General features: G+C 46.9%; 30 non-coding genes across 30 annotated transcripts; all 30 read right to left on the bottom strand.

Annotated features, from left to right (window-relative positions):
• Nucleotides 1–322: 322 nt before the first annotated feature.
• TRNAI-AAU (transfer RNA isoleucine (anticodon AAU)) lies at nt 323–396 on the bottom strand. The gene has a single exon. It is a non-coding gene; the product is annotated as a tRNA-Ile (tRNA).
• A 121-nt stretch (nt 397–517) lies between these two features.
• Nucleotides 518–589, bottom strand: TRNAD-GUC (transfer RNA aspartic acid (anticodon GUC)). The gene has a single exon. It is a non-coding gene; the product is annotated as a tRNA-Asp (tRNA).
• A 682-nt stretch (nt 590–1,271) lies between these two features.
• On the bottom strand, nt 1,272–1,345 carry TRNAI-AAU (transfer RNA isoleucine (anticodon AAU)). The gene has a single exon. It is a non-coding gene; the product is annotated as a tRNA-Ile (tRNA).
• Nucleotides 1,346–1,466: 121 nt separating this feature from the next.
• On the bottom strand, nt 1,467–1,539 carry TRNAD-GUC (transfer RNA aspartic acid (anticodon GUC)). The gene has a single exon. It is a non-coding gene; the product is annotated as a tRNA-Asp (tRNA).
• A 682-nt stretch (nt 1,540–2,221) lies between these two features.
• Nucleotides 2,222–2,295, bottom strand: TRNAI-AAU (transfer RNA isoleucine (anticodon AAU)). Its single transcript has one exon. It is a non-coding gene; the product is annotated as a tRNA-Ile (tRNA).
• Nucleotides 2,296–2,416: 121 nt separating this feature from the next.
• TRNAD-GUC (transfer RNA aspartic acid (anticodon GUC)) lies at nt 2,417–2,488 on the bottom strand. Its single transcript has one exon. It is a non-coding gene; the product is annotated as a tRNA-Asp (tRNA).
• Nucleotides 2,489–3,170: 682 nt separating this feature from the next.
• On the bottom strand, nt 3,171–3,244 carry TRNAI-AAU (transfer RNA isoleucine (anticodon AAU)). Its single transcript has one exon. It is a non-coding gene; the product is annotated as a tRNA-Ile (tRNA).
• Nucleotides 3,245–3,365: 121 nt separating this feature from the next.
• TRNAD-GUC (transfer RNA aspartic acid (anticodon GUC)) lies at nt 3,366–3,437 on the bottom strand. Its single transcript has one exon. It is a non-coding gene; the product is annotated as a tRNA-Asp (tRNA).
• Nucleotides 3,438–5,488: 2,051 nt separating this feature from the next.
• On the bottom strand, nt 5,489–5,562 carry TRNAI-AAU (transfer RNA isoleucine (anticodon AAU)). Its single transcript has one exon. It is a non-coding gene; the product is annotated as a tRNA-Ile (tRNA).
• Nucleotides 5,563–5,683: 121 nt separating this feature from the next.
• TRNAD-GUC (transfer RNA aspartic acid (anticodon GUC)) lies at nt 5,684–5,755 on the bottom strand. Its single transcript has one exon. It is a non-coding gene; the product is annotated as a tRNA-Asp (tRNA).
• A 682-nt stretch (nt 5,756–6,437) lies between these two features.
• On the bottom strand, nt 6,438–6,511 carry TRNAI-AAU (transfer RNA isoleucine (anticodon AAU)). The gene has a single exon. It is a non-coding gene; the product is annotated as a tRNA-Ile (tRNA).
• A 121-nt stretch (nt 6,512–6,632) lies between these two features.
• On the bottom strand, nt 6,633–6,704 carry TRNAD-GUC (transfer RNA aspartic acid (anticodon GUC)). Its single transcript has one exon. It is a non-coding gene; the product is annotated as a tRNA-Asp (tRNA).
• A 682-nt stretch (nt 6,705–7,386) lies between these two features.
• On the bottom strand, nt 7,387–7,460 carry TRNAI-AAU (transfer RNA isoleucine (anticodon AAU)). The gene has a single exon. It is a non-coding gene; the product is annotated as a tRNA-Ile (tRNA).
• Nucleotides 7,461–7,581: 121 nt separating this feature from the next.
• TRNAD-GUC (transfer RNA aspartic acid (anticodon GUC)) lies at nt 7,582–7,653 on the bottom strand. The gene has a single exon. It is a non-coding gene; the product is annotated as a tRNA-Asp (tRNA).
• Nucleotides 7,654–8,335: 682 nt separating this feature from the next.
• Nucleotides 8,336–8,409, bottom strand: TRNAI-AAU (transfer RNA isoleucine (anticodon AAU)). Its single transcript has one exon. It is a non-coding gene; the product is annotated as a tRNA-Ile (tRNA).
• Nucleotides 8,410–8,530: 121 nt separating this feature from the next.
• TRNAD-GUC (transfer RNA aspartic acid (anticodon GUC)) lies at nt 8,531–8,602 on the bottom strand. Its single transcript has one exon. It is a non-coding gene; the product is annotated as a tRNA-Asp (tRNA).
• A 682-nt stretch (nt 8,603–9,284) lies between these two features.
• On the bottom strand, nt 9,285–9,358 carry TRNAI-AAU (transfer RNA isoleucine (anticodon AAU)). Its single transcript has one exon. It is a non-coding gene; the product is annotated as a tRNA-Ile (tRNA).
• Nucleotides 9,359–9,479: 121 nt separating this feature from the next.
• On the bottom strand, nt 9,480–9,551 carry TRNAD-GUC (transfer RNA aspartic acid (anticodon GUC)). Its single transcript has one exon. It is a non-coding gene; the product is annotated as a tRNA-Asp (tRNA).
• A 682-nt stretch (nt 9,552–10,233) lies between these two features.
• TRNAI-AAU (transfer RNA isoleucine (anticodon AAU)) lies at nt 10,234–10,307 on the bottom strand. Its single transcript has one exon. It is a non-coding gene; the product is annotated as a tRNA-Ile (tRNA).
• A 121-nt stretch (nt 10,308–10,428) lies between these two features.
• Nucleotides 10,429–10,500, bottom strand: TRNAD-GUC (transfer RNA aspartic acid (anticodon GUC)). The gene has a single exon. It is a non-coding gene; the product is annotated as a tRNA-Asp (tRNA).
• A 682-nt stretch (nt 10,501–11,182) lies between these two features.
• On the bottom strand, nt 11,183–11,256 carry TRNAI-AAU (transfer RNA isoleucine (anticodon AAU)). Its single transcript has one exon. It is a non-coding gene; the product is annotated as a tRNA-Ile (tRNA).
• Nucleotides 11,257–11,377: 121 nt separating this feature from the next.
• Nucleotides 11,378–11,449, bottom strand: TRNAD-GUC (transfer RNA aspartic acid (anticodon GUC)). Its single transcript has one exon. It is a non-coding gene; the product is annotated as a tRNA-Asp (tRNA).
• A 682-nt stretch (nt 11,450–12,131) lies between these two features.
• Nucleotides 12,132–12,205, bottom strand: TRNAI-AAU (transfer RNA isoleucine (anticodon AAU)). The gene has a single exon. It is a non-coding gene; the product is annotated as a tRNA-Ile (tRNA).
• A 121-nt stretch (nt 12,206–12,326) lies between these two features.
• TRNAD-GUC (transfer RNA aspartic acid (anticodon GUC)) lies at nt 12,327–12,398 on the bottom strand. The gene has a single exon. It is a non-coding gene; the product is annotated as a tRNA-Asp (tRNA).
• A 682-nt stretch (nt 12,399–13,080) lies between these two features.
• Nucleotides 13,081–13,154, bottom strand: TRNAI-AAU (transfer RNA isoleucine (anticodon AAU)). Its single transcript has one exon. It is a non-coding gene; the product is annotated as a tRNA-Ile (tRNA).
• A 121-nt stretch (nt 13,155–13,275) lies between these two features.
• Nucleotides 13,276–13,347, bottom strand: TRNAD-GUC (transfer RNA aspartic acid (anticodon GUC)). Its single transcript has one exon. It is a non-coding gene; the product is annotated as a tRNA-Asp (tRNA).
• A 682-nt stretch (nt 13,348–14,029) lies between these two features.
• On the bottom strand, nt 14,030–14,103 carry TRNAI-AAU (transfer RNA isoleucine (anticodon AAU)). Its single transcript has one exon. It is a non-coding gene; the product is annotated as a tRNA-Ile (tRNA).
• A 121-nt stretch (nt 14,104–14,224) lies between these two features.
• TRNAD-GUC (transfer RNA aspartic acid (anticodon GUC)) lies at nt 14,225–14,296 on the bottom strand. Its single transcript has one exon. It is a non-coding gene; the product is annotated as a tRNA-Asp (tRNA).
• A 682-nt stretch (nt 14,297–14,978) lies between these two features.
• On the bottom strand, nt 14,979–15,052 carry TRNAI-AAU (transfer RNA isoleucine (anticodon AAU)). The gene has a single exon. It is a non-coding gene; the product is annotated as a tRNA-Ile (tRNA).
• Nucleotides 15,053–15,173: 121 nt separating this feature from the next.
• Nucleotides 15,174–15,245, bottom strand: TRNAD-GUC (transfer RNA aspartic acid (anticodon GUC)). Its single transcript has one exon. It is a non-coding gene; the product is annotated as a tRNA-Asp (tRNA).
• Between the last annotated feature and the right edge of the window lie 229 nt (nt 15,246–15,474).

Below are 15,474 nucleotides of genomic sequence, written 5' to 3'. Positions count from 1 at the left end.
GTTAGGTGCAAAAGACAAGCAACGGTATTTCCATACAGCTGAAAGGAGAGCAGCAGTATTGCTGGGAAAGAAAAAGCAGTTGGCAAAGTTGTATGCAAAGTAGGTAACTGTTTTTGCATGCCATGTAAAAGGACATTTCCAATGAGGGGGGAGTGCGATTTCATCTCCTTGAAACCATGACAACAGTCCTGGGTGTACAGAGGGCTCGCTGCCTTTAGCAGAGTCAACTGATGGAAAGAGGGTCAGTGATCTCCAGTGCGGAAGCAACGACTGCTTTCACAGTGCCCAGACAGGCAGAGTGAAAAGTCTAAGCGCACACCTGTGGCCCGTACGGGGATCGAACCCGCGACCTTGGCGTTATTAGCACCACGCTCTAACCAACTGAGCTAACCGGCCATGGCACTGTGAGTCTCCACCACCAGCAAGGGGGCTGGAAAATGTTAGTGAAAGGGCTGAACAAACGTTATTCCTAGGCTAGACACATGGAGATAAACAAAGTTTAAGAAGCAAAAGCTGCCTCCCCGTCGGGGAATTGAACCCCGGTCTCCCGCGTGACAGGCGGGGATACTGACCACTATACTAACGAGGATAACCCTGGGCTTTGTCCTCTCAAGAACACAGAGATGGACAAAACCAACCAACTAGCAAATTCAAAGGCTACTCTTCAAAAGCACCTCCCACAGTCTTTCCAGTTCAGGTTTCCTTTAAACTGTATCTTCAGTCACAGAAGTAGGGCAGTAGTGCTTTCCATGTAGCCAGGCTGGAATCCAGTAGCCAATTACAACTAGTAGTGATTTGTTTCCATAAATCCTGAAATGATCTTTTTGCTCACTACCTTTCCTAACGGTCACCGAGGCCACATTCTGTCCTGAATGTGGCCTCTAGGGTTTGTTTGGTTTTGCTTTTGGGTAGAGGTTATTCTGTGAAATAGATTGTGTTTCAATTTTGTGTTAGGTGCAAAAGACAAGCAACTGTATTTCCATACAGCTGAAAGGAGAGCAGCAGTATTGCTGGGAAAGAAAAAGCAGTTGGCAAAGTTGTATGCAAAGTAGGTAACTGTTTTTGCATGCCATGTAAAAGGACATTTCCAATGAGGGGGGAGTGCGATTTCATCTCCTTGAAACCATGACAACAGTCCTGGGTGTACAGAGGGCTCACTGCCTTTAGCAGAGTCAACTGATGGAAAGAGGGTCAGTGATCTCCAGTGCAGAAGCAACGACTGCTTTCACAGTGCCCAGACAGGCAGAGTGAAAAGTCTAAGCGCACACCTGTGGCCCGTACGGGGATCGAACCCACGACCTTGGCGTTATTAGCACCACGCTCTAACCAACTGAGCTAACCGGCCATGGCACTGCGAGTCTCCACCACCAGCAAGGGGGCTGGAAAATGTTAGTGAAAGGGCTGAACAAACGTTATTCCTAGGCTAGACACATGGAGATAAACAAAGTTTAAGAAGCAAAAGCTGCCTCCCCGTCGGGGAATTGAACCCCGGTCTCCCGCGTGACAGGCGGGGGATACTGACCACTATACTAACGAGGATAACCCTGGGCTTTGTCCTCTCAAGAACACAGAGATGGACAAAACCAACCAACTAGCAAATTCAAAGGCTACTCTTCAAAAGCACCTCCCACAGTCTTTCCAGTTCAGGTTTCCTTTAAACTGTATCTTCAGTCACAGAAGTAGGGCAGTAGTGCTTTCCATGTAGCCAGGCTGGAATCCAGTAGCCAATTACAACTAGTAGTGATTTGTTTCCATAAATCCTGAAATGATCTGTTTGCTCACTACCTTTCCTAACGGTCACCGAGGCCACATTCTGTCCTGAATGTGGCCTCTAGGGTTTGTTTGGTTTTGCTTTTGGGTAGAGGTTATTCTGTGAAATAGATTGTGTTTCAATTTTGTGTTAGGTGCAAAAGACAAGCAACGGTATTTCCATACAGCTGAAAGGAGAGCAGCAGTATTGCTGGGAAAGAAAAAGCAGTTGGCAAAGTTGTATGCAAAGTAGGTAACTGTTTTTGCATGCCATGTAAAAGGACATTTCCAATGAGGGGGGAGTGCGATTTCATCTCCTTGAAACCATGACAACAGTCCTGGGTGTACAGAGGGCTCGCTGCCTTTAGCAGAGTCAACTGATGGAAAGAGGGTCAGTGATCTCCAGTGCAGAAGCAACGACTGCTTTCACAGTGCCCAGACAGGCAGAGTGAAAAGTCTAAGCGCACACCTGTGGCCCGTACGGGGATCGAACCCGCGACCTTGGCATTATTAGCACCACGCTCTAACCAACTGAGCTAACCGGCCATGGCACTGCGAGTCTCCACCACCAGCAAGGGGGCTGGAAAATGTTAGTGAAAGGGCTGAACAAACGTTATTCCTAGGCTAGACACATGGAGATAAACAAAGTTTAAGAAGCAAAAGCTGCCTCCCCGTTGGGGAATTGAACCCCGGTCTCCCGCGTGACAGGCGGGGATACTGACCACTATACTAACGAGGATAACCCTGGGCTTTGTCCTCTCAAGAACACAGAGATGGACAAAACCAACCAACTAGCAAATTCAAAGGCTACTCTTCAAAAGCACCTCCCACAGTCTTTCCAGTTCAGGTTTCCTTTAAACTGTATCTTCAGTCACAGAAGTAGGGCAGTAGTGCTTTCCATGTAGCCAGGCTGGAATCCAGTAGCCAATTACAACTAGTAGTGATTTGTTTCCATAAATCCTGAAATGATCTTTTTGCTCACTACCTTTCCTAACGGTCACCGAGGCCACATTCTGTCCTGAATGTGGCCTCTAGGGTTTGTTTGGTTTTGCTTTTGGGTAGAGGTTATTCTGTGAAATAGATTGTGTTTCAATTTTGTGTTAGGTGCAAAAGACAAGCAACGGTATTTCCATACAGCTGAAAGGAGAGCAGCAGTATTGCTGGGAAAGAAAAAGCAGTTGGCAAAGTTGTATGCAAAGTAGGTAACTGTTTTTGCATGCCATGTAAAAGGACATTTCCAATGAGGGGGGAGTGCGATTTCATCTCCTTGAAACCATGACAACAGTCCTGGGTGTACAGAGGGTTCGCTGCCTTTAGCAGAGTCAACTGATGGAAAGAGGGTCAGTGATCTCCAGTGCAGAAGCAACGACTGCTTTCACAGTGCCCAGACAGGCAGAGTGAAAAGTCTAAGCGCACACCTGTGGCCCGTACGGGGATCGAACCCACGACCTTGGCGTTATTAGCACCACGCTCTAACCAACTGAGCTAACCGGCCATGGCACTGTGAGTCTCCCCCACCAGCAAGGGGGCTGGAAAATGTTAGTGAAAGGGCTGAACAAACGTTATTCCTAGGCTAGACACATGGAGATAAACAAAGTTTAAGAAGCAAAAGCTGCCTCCCCGTCAGGGAATTGAACCCCGGTCTCCCGCGTGACAGGCGGGGATACTGACCACTATACTAACGAGGATAACCCTGGGCTTTGTCCTCTCAAGAACACAGAGATGGACAAAAACAACCAACTAGCAAATTCAAAGGCTACTCTTCAAAAGCACCTCCCACAGTCTTTCCAGCTCAGGTTTCCTTTAAACTGTATCTTCAGTCACAGAAGTAGGGCAGTAGTGCTTTCCATGTAGCCAGGCTGGAATCCAGTAGCCAATTACAACTAGTAGTGATTTGTTTCCATAAATCCTGAAATGATCTTTTTGCTCACTACTGTGACGAACATTACGGAAAAGCCGTGCGCTAGCGCCATCGACTTTCGCATAATCGTGCACAGTTCCTGTCAGTCTTGGGTAATTACACAATAGATGTCAATTTCCCTCTCTCTTACTGAGTACAGTAACCTCCCCCACATCCTGTTGAGGTCAGGAAAGAATTCACAAGTGGCCAGACCACCTGGGGGAGCAGCATTTGGTCACATAGCTCATGTTCCACCAAACCAGCTGAAACTGGTTGAACTTCAAATTTCCCTCCAAGCTCATAGCTTCACACAATGAGAACCTTTACTTTATTAATAATTCAAGATGGGTTTGGCACAGAAAGACAACAAACACATTTCCTGATGCCCAGAAATCAGTTCTATAATTCACATGAATTATCATTCTCTAGCTATCAGGAATCAATTGAGAAACCGCTTTATCCGGCATGCGTAGAGCAAATTCGTTAGACTAGGCGTGTATAGTCTCATTTAATACAGAGTCGCATGCTGCTTATGAATATGGTCTCGGATCTGCGATGCACCCATCTGGGGCGGAATTACACAAATTATTAATAATTGGTACATTCCTTGCTCCAAGTCTGTGGGTGGTAACCGGACTGCTAGGAGGTAACCCTGCCTCAAACACACCTATTTTCCAGGTAGTGACCGCCCCAAAACTCTGGTCAGTAAAAAGCGTTTGCAAGGAACTCCACCCAGTTCTTCAATTTACATCGACTAGGGAAGTCCAGACATGTGCTCACGGAAGAACCGGGCGCATGTTGTGTACAAAGGACTTTCAAGCTGAATGCCTACGTTTAAACTGGACTATTTTCTTCATGCTTCAAATGGACTGCTCAGCTAACTAAGTAAGAACTTTCTGTTTTATTCCTTTTATTTTTAAGCTCTGTGTTTTATAAGTTAATAGGTGTATATAACTGTATGTAATGCATTTGTGTTATTAAACGTTTAAAAATCGTTTAGCGGTTATGACCTGTTGCTGAACATACACAATCGTACCTATTCTCCTGAACTCGCTACCCTGTGTTTAATAGAAGTATACATTTATAACCCGTATGCGAGAACCCGGCCCAGACATAACGATCTGGCCCAGATTCTTGCATACTGCTAGGGGTTACTAAAGTGTTCTCGAAGTCCTAGTAAAATTACAGTAGCGGGCTGTGTAACTCGCTTGGTGGCAGATCTTTGAATTGTATATGTGCGTGGAGTGATTCGGTTGGTATCAGAACGCTCCCTTCGCGAGTCAGTTCATCAAATTGCGAATGCGGGTTACCCTTCGTGATGAACAAATGACCGTGTAAGAGGATTTCTGACGCTGATCGATTTACCCCATCCGCAGACCGGCCTAGCGGTCTGTGACAACTACCTTTCCTAACGGTCACCGAGGCCACATTCTGTCCTGAATGTGGCCTCTAGGGTTTGTTTGGTTTTGCTTTTGGGTAGAGGTTATTCTGTGAAATAGATTGTGTTTCAATTTTGTGTTAGGTGCAAAAGACAAGCAACGGTATTTCCATACAGCTGAAAGGAGAGCAGCAGTATTGCTGGGAAAGAAAAAGCAGTTGGCAAAGTTGTATGCAAAGTAGGTAACTGTTTTTGCATGCCATGTAAAAGGACATTTCCAATGAGGGGGGAGTGCGATTTCATCTCCTTGAAACCATGACAACAGTCCTGGGTGTACAGAGGGCTCGCTGCCTTTAGCAGAGTCAACTGATGGAAAGAGGGTCAGTGATCTCCAGTGCAGAAGCAACGACTGCTTTCACAGTGCCCAGACAGGCAGAGTGAAAAGTCTAAGCGCACACCTGTGGCCCGTACGGGGATCGAACCCGCAACCTTGGCGTTATTAGCACCACGCTCTAACCAACTGAGCTAACCGGCCATGGCACTGTGAGTCTCCACCACCAGCAAGGGGGCTGGAAAATGTTAGTGAAAGGGCTGAACAAACGTTATTCCTAGGCTAGACACATGGAGATAAACAAAGTTTAAGAAGCAAAAGCTGCCTCCCTGTCGGGGAATTGAACCCCGGTCTCCCGCGTGACAGGCGGGGATACTGACCACTATACTAACGAGGATAACCCTGGGCTTTGTCCTCTCAAGAACACAGAGATGGACAAAACCAACCAACTAGCAAATTCAAAGGCTACTCTTCAAAAGCACCTCCCACAGTCTTTCCAGTTCAGGTTTCCTTTAAACTGTATCTTCAGTCACAGAAGTAGGGCAGTAGTGCTTTCCATGTAGCCAGGCTGGAATCCAGTAGCCAATTACAACTAGTAGTGATTTGTTTCCATAAATCCTGAAATGATCTTTTTGCTCACTACCTTTCCTAACGGTCACCGAGGCCACATTCTGTCCTGAATGTGGCCTCTAGGGTTTGTTTGGTTTTGCTTTTGGGTAGAGGTTATTCTGTGAAATAGATTGTGTTTCAATTTTGTGTTAGGTGCAAAAGACAAGCAACGGTATTTCCATACAGCTGAAAGGAGAGCAGCAGTATTGCTGGGAAAGAAAAAGCAGTTGGCAAAGTTGTATGCAAAGTAGGTAACTGTTTTTGCATGCCATGTAAAAGGACATTTCCAATGAGGGGGGAGTGCGATTTCATCTCCTTGAAACCATGACAACAGTCCTGGGTGTACAGAGGGCTCGCTGCCTTTAGCAGAGTCAACTGATGGAAAGAGGGTCAGTGATCTCCAGTGCGGAAGCAACGACTGCTTTCACAGTGCCCAGACAGGCAGAGTGAAAAGTCTAAGCGCACACCTGTGGCCCGTACGGGGATCGAACCCGCGACCTTGGCGTTATTAGCACCACGCTCTAACCAACTGAGCTAACCGGCCATGGCACTGTGAGTCTCCACCACCAGCAAGGGGGCTGGAAAATGTTAGTGAAAGGGCTGAACAAACGTTATTCCTAGGCTAGACACATGGAGATAAACAAAGTTTAAAAAGCAAAAGCTGCCTCCCCGTCGGGGAATTGAACCCCGGTCTCCCGCGTGACAGGCGGGGATAGTGACCACTATACTAACGAGGATAACCCTGGGCTTTGTCCTCTCAAGAACACAGAGATGGACAAAACCAACCAACTAGCAAATTCAAAGGCTACTCTTCAAAAGCACCTCCCACAGTCTTTCCAGTTCAGGTTTCCTTTAAACTGTATCTTCAGTCACAGAAGTAGGGCAGTAGTGCTTTCCATGTAGCCAGGCTGGAATCCAGTAGCCAATTACAACTAGTAGTGATTTGTTTCCATAAATCCTGAAATGATCTTTTTGCTCACTACCTTTCCTAACGGTCACCGAGGCCACATTCTGTCCTGAATGTGGCCTCTAGGGTTTGTTTGGTTTTGCTTTTGGGTAGAGGTTATTCTGTGAAATAGATTGTGTTTCAATTTTGTGTTAGGTGCAAAAGACAAGCAACGGTATTTCCATACAGCTGAAAGGAGAGCAGCAGTATTGCTGGGAAAGAAAAAGCAGTTGGCAAAGTTGTATGCAAAGTAGGTAACTGTTTTTGCATGCCATGTAAAAGGACATTTCCAATGAGGGGGGAGTGCGATTTCATCTCCTTGAAACCATGACAACAGTCCTGGGTGTACAGAGGGCTCGCTGCCTTTAGCAGAGTCAACTGATGGAAAGAGGGTCAGTGATCTCCAGTGCGGAAGCAACGACTGCTTTCACAGTGCCCAGACAGGCAGAGTGAAAAGTCTAAGCGCACACCTGTGGCCCGTACGGGGATCGAACCCGCGACCTTGGCGTTATTAGCACCACGCTCTAACCAACTGAGCTAACCGGCCATGGCACTGTGAGTCTCCACCACCAGCAAGGGGGCTGGAAAATGTTAGTGAAAGGGCTGAACAAACGTTATTCCTAGGCTAGACACATGGAGATAAACAAAGTTTAAGAAGCAAAAGCTGCCTCCCCGTCGGGGAATTGAACCCCGGTCTCCCGCGTGACAGGCGGGGATACTGACCACTATACTAACGAGGATAACCCTGGGCTTTGTCCTCTCAAGAACACAGAGATGGACAAAACCAACCAACTAGCAAATTCAAAGGCTACTCTTCAAAAGCACCTCCCACAGTCTTTCCAGTTCAGGTTTCCTTTAAACTGTATCTTCAGTCACAGAAGTAGGGCAGTAGTGCTTTCCATGTAGCCAGGCTGGAATCCAGTAGCCAATTACAACTAGTAGTGATTTGTTTCCATAAATCCTGAAATGATCTTTTTGCTCACTACCTTTCCTAACGGTCACCGAGGCCACATTCTGTCCTGAATGTGGCCTCTAGGGTTTGTTTGGTTTTGCTTTTGGGTAGAGGTTATTCTGTGAAATAGATTGTGTTTCAATTTTGTGTTAGGTGCAAAAGACAAGCAACGGTATTTCCATACAGCTGAAAGGAGAGCAGCAGTATTGCTGGGAAAGAAAAAGCAGTTGGCAAAGTTGTATGCAAAGTAGGTAACTGTTTTTGCATGCCATGTAAAAGGACATTTCCAATGAGGGGGGAGTGCGATTTCATCTCCTTGAAACCATGACAACAGTCCTGGGTGTACAGAGGGCTCGCTGCCTTTAGCAGAGTCAACTGATGGAAAGAGGGTCAGTGATCTCCAGTGCAGAAGCAACGACTGCTTTCACAGTGCCCAGACAGGCAGAGTGAAAGGTCTAAGCGCACACCTGTGGCCCGTACAGGGATCGAACCCGCGACCTTCGCGTTATTAGCACCACGCTCTAACCAACTGAGCTAACCGGCCATGGCACTGCGAGTCTCCACCACCAGCAAGGGGGCTGGAAAATGTTAGTGAAAGGGCTGAACAAACGTTATTCCTAGGCTAGACACATGGAGATAAACAAAGTTTAAGAAGCAAAAGCTGCCTCCCCATCGGGGAATTGAACCCCGGTCTCCCGCGTGACAGGCAGGGATACTGACCACTATACTAACGAGGATAACCCTGGGCTTTGTCCTCTCAAGAACACAGAGATGGACCAAACCAACCAACTAGCAAATTCAAAGGCTACTCTTCAAAAGCACCTCCCACAGTCTTTCCAGTTCAGGTTTCCTTTAAACTGTATCTTCAGTCACAGAAGTAGGGCAGTAGTGCTTTCCATGTAGCCAGGCTGGAATCCAGTAGCCAATTACAACTAGTAGTGATTTGTTTCCATAAATCCTGAAATGATCTTTTTGCTCACTACCTTTCCTAACGGTCACCGAGGCCACATTCTGTACTGAATGTGGCCTCTAGGGTTTGTTTGGTTTTGCTTTTGGGTAGAGGTTATTCTGTGAAATAGATTGTGTTTCAATTTTGTGTTAGGTGCAAAAGACAAGCAACGGTATTTCCATACAGCTGAAAGGAGAGCAGCAGTATTGCTGGGAAAGAAAAAGCAGTTGGCAAAGTTGTATGCAAAGTAGGTAACTGTTTTTGCATGCCATGTAAAAGGACATTTCCAATGAGGGGGGAGTGCGATTTCATCTCCTTGAAACCATGACAACAGTCCTGGGTGTACAGAGGGCTCGCTGCCTTTAGCAGAGTCAACTGATGGAAAGAGGGTCAGTGATCTCCAGTGCGGAAGCAACGACTGCTTTCACAGTGCCCAGACAGGCAGAGTGAAAAGTCTAAGCGCACACCTGTGGCCCGTACGGGGATCGAACCCGCGACCTTGGCGTTATTAGCACCACGCTCTAACCAACTGAGCTAACCGGCCATGGCACTGTGAGTCTCCACCACCAGCAAGGGGGCTGGAAAATGTTAGTGAAAGGGCTGAACAAACGTTATTCCTAGGCTAGACACATGGAGATAAACAAAGTTTAAGAAGCAAAAGCTGCCTCCCCGTCGGGGAATTGAACCCCGGTCTCCCGCGTGACAGGCGGGGATACTGACCACTATACTAACGAGGATAACCCTGGGCTTTGTCCTCTCAAGAACACAGAGATGGACCAAACCAACCAACTAGCAAATTCAAAGGCTACTCTTCAAAAGCACCTCCCACAGTCTTTCCAGTTCAGGTTTCCTTTAAACTGTATCTTCAGTCACAGAAGTAGGGCAGTAGTGCTTTCCATGTAGCCAGGCTGGAATCCAGTAGCCAATTACAACTAGTAGTGATTTGTTTCCATAAATCCTGAAATGATCTTTTTGCTCACTACCTTTCCTAACGGTCACCGAGGCCACATTCTGTCCTGAATGTGGCCTCTAGGGTTTGTTTGGTTTTGCTTTTGGGTAGAGGTTATTCTGTGAAATAGATTGTGTTTCAATTTTGTGTTAGGTGCAAAAGACAAGCAACGGTATTTCCATACAGCTGAAAGGAGAGCAGCAGTATTGCTGGGAAAGAAAAAGCAGTTGGCAAAGTTGTATGCAAAGTAGGTAACTGTTTTTGCATGCCATGTAAAAGGACATTTCCAATGAGGGGGGAGTGCGATTTCATCTCCTTGAAACCATGACAACAGTCCTGGGTGTACAGAGGGCTCGCTGCCTTTAGCAGAGTCAACTGATGGAAAGAGGGTCAGTGATCTCCAGTGCAGAAGCAACGACTGCTTTCACAGTGCCCAGACAGGCAGAGTGAAAAGTCTAAGCGCACACCTGTGGCCCGTACGGGGATCGAACCCGCGACCTTGGCGTTATTAGCACCACGCTCTAACCAACTGAGCTAACCGGCCATGGCACTGTGAGTCTCCACCACCAGCAAGGGGGCTGGAAAATGTTAGTGAAAGGGCTGAACAAACGTTATTCCTAGGCTAGACACATGGAGATAAACAAAGTTTAAGAAGCAAAAGCTGCCTCCCCGTCGGGGAATTGAACCCCGGTCTCCCGCGTGACAGGCGGGGATACTGACCACTATACTAACAAGGATAACCCTGGGCTTTGTCCTCTCAAGAACACAGAGATGGACAAAACCAACCAACTAGCAAATTCAAAGGCTACTCTTCAAAAGCACCTCCCACAGTCTTTCCAGTTCAGGTTTCCTTTAAACTGTATCTTCAGTCACAGAAGTAGGGCAGTAGTGCTTTCCATGTAGCCAGGCTGGAATCCAGTAGCCAATTACAACTAGTAGTGATTTGTTTCCATAAATCCTGAAATGATCTTTTTGCTCACTACCTTTCCTAACGGTCACCGAGGCCACATTCTGTCCTGAATGTGGCCTCTAGGGTTTGTTTGGTTTTGCTTTTGGGTAGAGGTTATTCTGTGAAATAGATTGTGTTTCAATTTTGTGTTAGGTGCAAAAGACAAGCAACGGTATTTCCATACAGCTGAAAGGAGAGCAGCAGTATTGCTGGGAAAGAAAAAGCAGTTGGCAAAGTTGTATGCAAAGTAGGTAACTGTTTTTGCATGCCATGTAAAAGGACATTTCCAATGAGGGGGGAGTGCGATTTCATCTCCTTGAAACCATGACAACAGTCCTGGGTGTACAGAGGGCTCGCTGCCTTTAGCAGAGTCAACTGATGGAAAGAGGGTCAGTGATCTCCAGTGCAGAAGCAACGACTGCTTTCACAGTGCCCAGACAGGCAGAGTGAAAAGTCTAAGCGCACACCTGTGGCCCGTACGGGGATCGAACCCACAACCTTGGCGTTATTAGCACCACGCTCTAACCAACTGAGCTAACCGGCCATGGCACTGTGAGTCTCCACCACCAGCAAGGGGGCTGGAAAATGTTAGTGAAAGGGCTGAACAAACGTTATTCCTAGGCTAGACACATGGAGATAAACAAAGTTTAAGAAGCAAAAGCTGCCTCCCCGTCGGGGAATTGAACCCCGGTCTCCCACGTGACAGGCGGGGATACTGACCACTATACTAACGAGGATAACCCTGGGCTTTGTCCTCTCAAGAACACAGAGATGGACAAAACCAACCAACTAGCAAATTCAAAGGCTACTCTTCAAAAGCACCTCCCACAGTCTTTCCAGTTCAGGTTTCCTTTAAACTGTATCTTCAGTCACAGAAGTAGGGCAGTAGTGCTTTCCATGTAGCCAGGCTGGAATCCAGTAGCCAATTACAACTAGTAGTGATTTGTTTCCATAAATCCTGAAATGATCTTTTTGCTCACTACCTTTCCTAACGGTCACCGAGGCCACATTCTGTCCTGAATGTGGCCTCTAGGGTTTGTTTGGTTTTGCTTTTGGGTAGAGGTTATTCTGTGAAATAGATTGTGTTTCAATTTTGTGTTAGGTGCAAAAGACAAGCAACGGTATTTCCATACAGCTGAAAGGAGAGCAGCAGTATTGCTGGGAAAGAAAAAGCAGTTGGCAAAGTTGTATGCAAAGTAGGTAACTGTTTTTGCATGCCATGTAAAAGGACATTTCCAATGAGGGGGAAGTGCGATTTCATCTCCTTGAAACCATGACAACAGTCCTGGGTGTACAGAGGGCTCGCTGCCTTTAGCAGAGTCAACTGATGGAAAGAGGGTCAGTGATCTCGAGTGTGGAAGCAACGACTGCTTTCACAGTGCCCAGACAGGCAGAGTGAAAAGTCTAAGCGCACACCTGTGGCCCGTACGGGGATCGAACCCGCGACCTTGGCATTATTAGCACCGCGCTCTAACCAACTGAGCTAACCGGCCATGGCACTGTGAGTCTCCACCACCAGCAAGGGGGCTGGAAAATGTTAGTGAAAGGGCTGAACAAACGTTATTCCTAGGCTAGACACATGGAGATAAACAAAGTTTAAGAAGCAAAAGCTGCCTCCCCGTCGGGGAATTGAACCCCGGTCTCCCACGTGACAGGCGGGGATACTGACCACTATACTAACGAGGATAACCCTGGGCTTTGTCCTCTCAAGAACACAGAGATGGACAAAACCAACCAACTAGCAAATTCAAAGGCTACTCTTCAAAAGCACCTCCCACAGTCTTTCCAGTTCAGGTTTCCTTTAAACTGTATCTTCAGTCACAGAAGTAGGGCAGTAGTGCTTTCCATGTAGCCAGGCTGGAATCCAGTAGCCAATTACAACTAGTAGTGATTTGTTTCCATAAATCCTGAAATGATCTTTTTGCTCACTACCTTTCCTAACGGTCACCGAGGCCACATTCTGTCCTGAATGTGGCCTCTAGGGTTTGTTTGGTTTTGCTTTTGGGTAGAGGTTATTCTGTGAAATAGATTGTGTTTCAATTTTGTGTTAGGTGCAAAAGACAAGCAACGGTATTTCCATACAGCTGAAAGGAGAGCAGCAGTATTGCTGGGAAAGAAAAAGCAGTTGGCAAAGTTGTATGCAAAGTAGGTAACTGTTTTTGCATGCCATGTAAAAGGACATTTCCAATGAGGGGGGAGTGCGATTTCATCTCCTTGAAACCATGACAACAGTCCTGGGTGTACAGAGGGCTCGCTGCCTTTAGCAGAGTCAACTGATGGAAAGAGGGTCAGTGATCTCCAGTGCAGAAGCAACGACTGCTTTCACAGTGCCCAGACAGGCAGAGTGAAAAGTCTAAGCGCACACCTGTGGCCCGTACGGGGATCGAACCCACAACCTTGGCGTTATTAGCACCACGCTCTAACCAACTGAGCTAACCAGCCATGGCACTGTGAGTCTCCACCACCAGCAAGGGGGCTGGAAAATGTTAGTGAAAGGGCTGAACAAACGTTATTCCTAGGCTAGACACATGGAGATAAACAAAGTTTAAGAAGCAAAAGCTGCCTCCCCGTCGGGGAATTGAACCCCGGTCTCCCACGTGACAGGCGGGGATACTGACCACTATACTAACGAGGATAACAATAGGCTTTGTCCTCTCAAGAACACAGAGATGGACAAAACCAACCAACTAGCAAATTCAAAGGCTACTCTTCAAAAGCACCTCCCACAGTCTTTCCAGTTCAGGTTTCCTTTAAACTGTATCTTCAGTCACAGAAGTAGGGCAGTAGTGCTTTCCATGTAGCCAGGCTGGAATCCAGTAGCCAATTACAACTAGTAGTGATTTGTTTCCATAAATCCTGAAATGATCTTTTTGCTCACTACCTTTCCTAACGGTCACCGAGGCCACATTCTGTCCTGAATGTGGCCTCTAGGGTTTGTTTGGTTTTGCTTTTGGGTAGAGGTTATTCTGTGAAATAGATTGTGTTTCAATTTTGTGTTAGGTGCAAAAGACAAGCAACGGTATTTCCATACAGCTGAAAGGAGAGCAGCAGTATTGCTGGGAAAGAAAAAGCAGTTGGCAAAGTTGTATGCAAAGTAGGTAACTGTTTTTGCATGCCATGTAAAAGGACATTTCCAATGAGGGGGGAGTGCGATTTCATCTCCTTGAAACCATGACAACAGTCCTGGGTGTACAGAGGGCTCGCTGCCTTTAGCAGAGTCAACTGATGGAAAGAGGGTCAGTGATCTCCAGTGCAGAAGCAACGACTGCTTTCACAGTGCCCAGACAGGCAGAGTGAAAAGTCTAAGCGCACACCTGTGGCCCGTACGGGGATCAAACCCACGACCTTGGCGTTATTAGCACCACGCTCTAACCAACTGAGCTAACCGGCCATGGCACTGTGAGTCTCCACCACCAGCAAGGGGGCTGGAAAATGTTAGTGAAAGGGCTGAACAAACGTTATTCCTAGGCTAGACACATGGAGATAAACAAAGTTTAAGAAGCAACAGCTGCCTCCCCGTCGGGGAATTGAACCCCGGTCTCCCGCGTGACAGGCGGGGATACTGACCACTATACTAACGAGGATAACCCTGGGCTTTGTCCTCTCAAGAACACAGAGATGGACAAAACCAACCAACTAGCAAATTCAAAGGCTACTCTTCAAAAGGACCTCCCACAGTCTTTCCAGTTCAGGTTTCCTTTAAACTGTATCTTCAGTCACAGAAGTAGGGCAGTAGTGCTTTCCATGTAGCCAGGCTGGAATCCAGTAGCCAATTACAACTAGTAGTGATTTGTTTCCATAAATCCTGAAATGATCTTTTTGCTCACTACCTTTCCTAACGGTCACCGAGGCCACATTCTGTCCTGAATGTGGCCTCTAGGGTTTGTTTGGTTTTGCTTTTGGGTAGAGGTTATTCTGTGAAATAGATTGTGTTTCAATTTTGTGTTAGGTGCAAAAGACAAGCAACGGTATTTCCATACAGCTGAAAGGAGAGCAGCAGTATTGCTGGGAAAGAAAAAGCAGTTGGCAAAGTTGTATGCAAAGTAGGTAACTGTTTTTGCATGCCATGTAAAAGGACATTTCCAATGAGGGGGGAGTGCGATTTCATCTCCTTGAAACCATGACAACAGTCCTGGGTGTACAGAGGGCTCGCTGCCTTTAGCAGAGTCAACTGATGGAAAGAGGGTCAGTGATCTCCAGTGCAGAAGCAACGACTGCTTTCACAGTGCCCAGACAGGCAGAGTGAAAAGTCTAAGCGCACACCTGTGGCCCGTACGGGGATCAAACCCACAACCTTGGCGTTATTAGCACCACATTCTAACCAACTGAGCTAACCGGCCATGGCACTGTGAGTCTCCACCACCAGCAAGGGGGCTGGAAAATGTTAGTGAAAGGGCTGAACAAACGTTATTCCTAGGCTAGACACATGGAGATAAACAAAGTTTAAGACGCAAAAGCTGCCTCCCCGTCGGGGAATTGAACCCCGGTCTCCCGCGTGACAGGCGGGGATACTGACCACTATACTAACGAGGATAACCCTGGGCTTTGTCCTCTCAAGAACACACAGATGGACAAAACCAACCAACTAGCAAATTCAAAGGCTACTCTTCAAAAGCACCTCCCACAGTCTTTCCAGTTCAAGTTTCCTTTAAACTGTATCTTCAGTCACAGAAGTAGGGCAGTAGTGCTTTCCATGTAGCCAGGCTGGAATCCAGTAGCCAATTACAACTAGTAGTGATTTGTTTCCATAAATCCTGAAATG

Source organism: Hyperolius riggenbachi, chromosome 2 (genome assembly GCF_040937935.1).
Source record: "Hyperolius riggenbachi isolate aHypRig1 chromosome 2, aHypRig1.pri, whole genome shotgun sequence".
In the NCBI taxonomy this organism is placed as follows: Eukaryota; Metazoa; Chordata; class Amphibia; order Anura; family Hyperoliidae; genus Hyperolius; species Hyperolius riggenbachi.
This window is presented reverse-complemented; position numbering and strand designations above follow the sequence as displayed.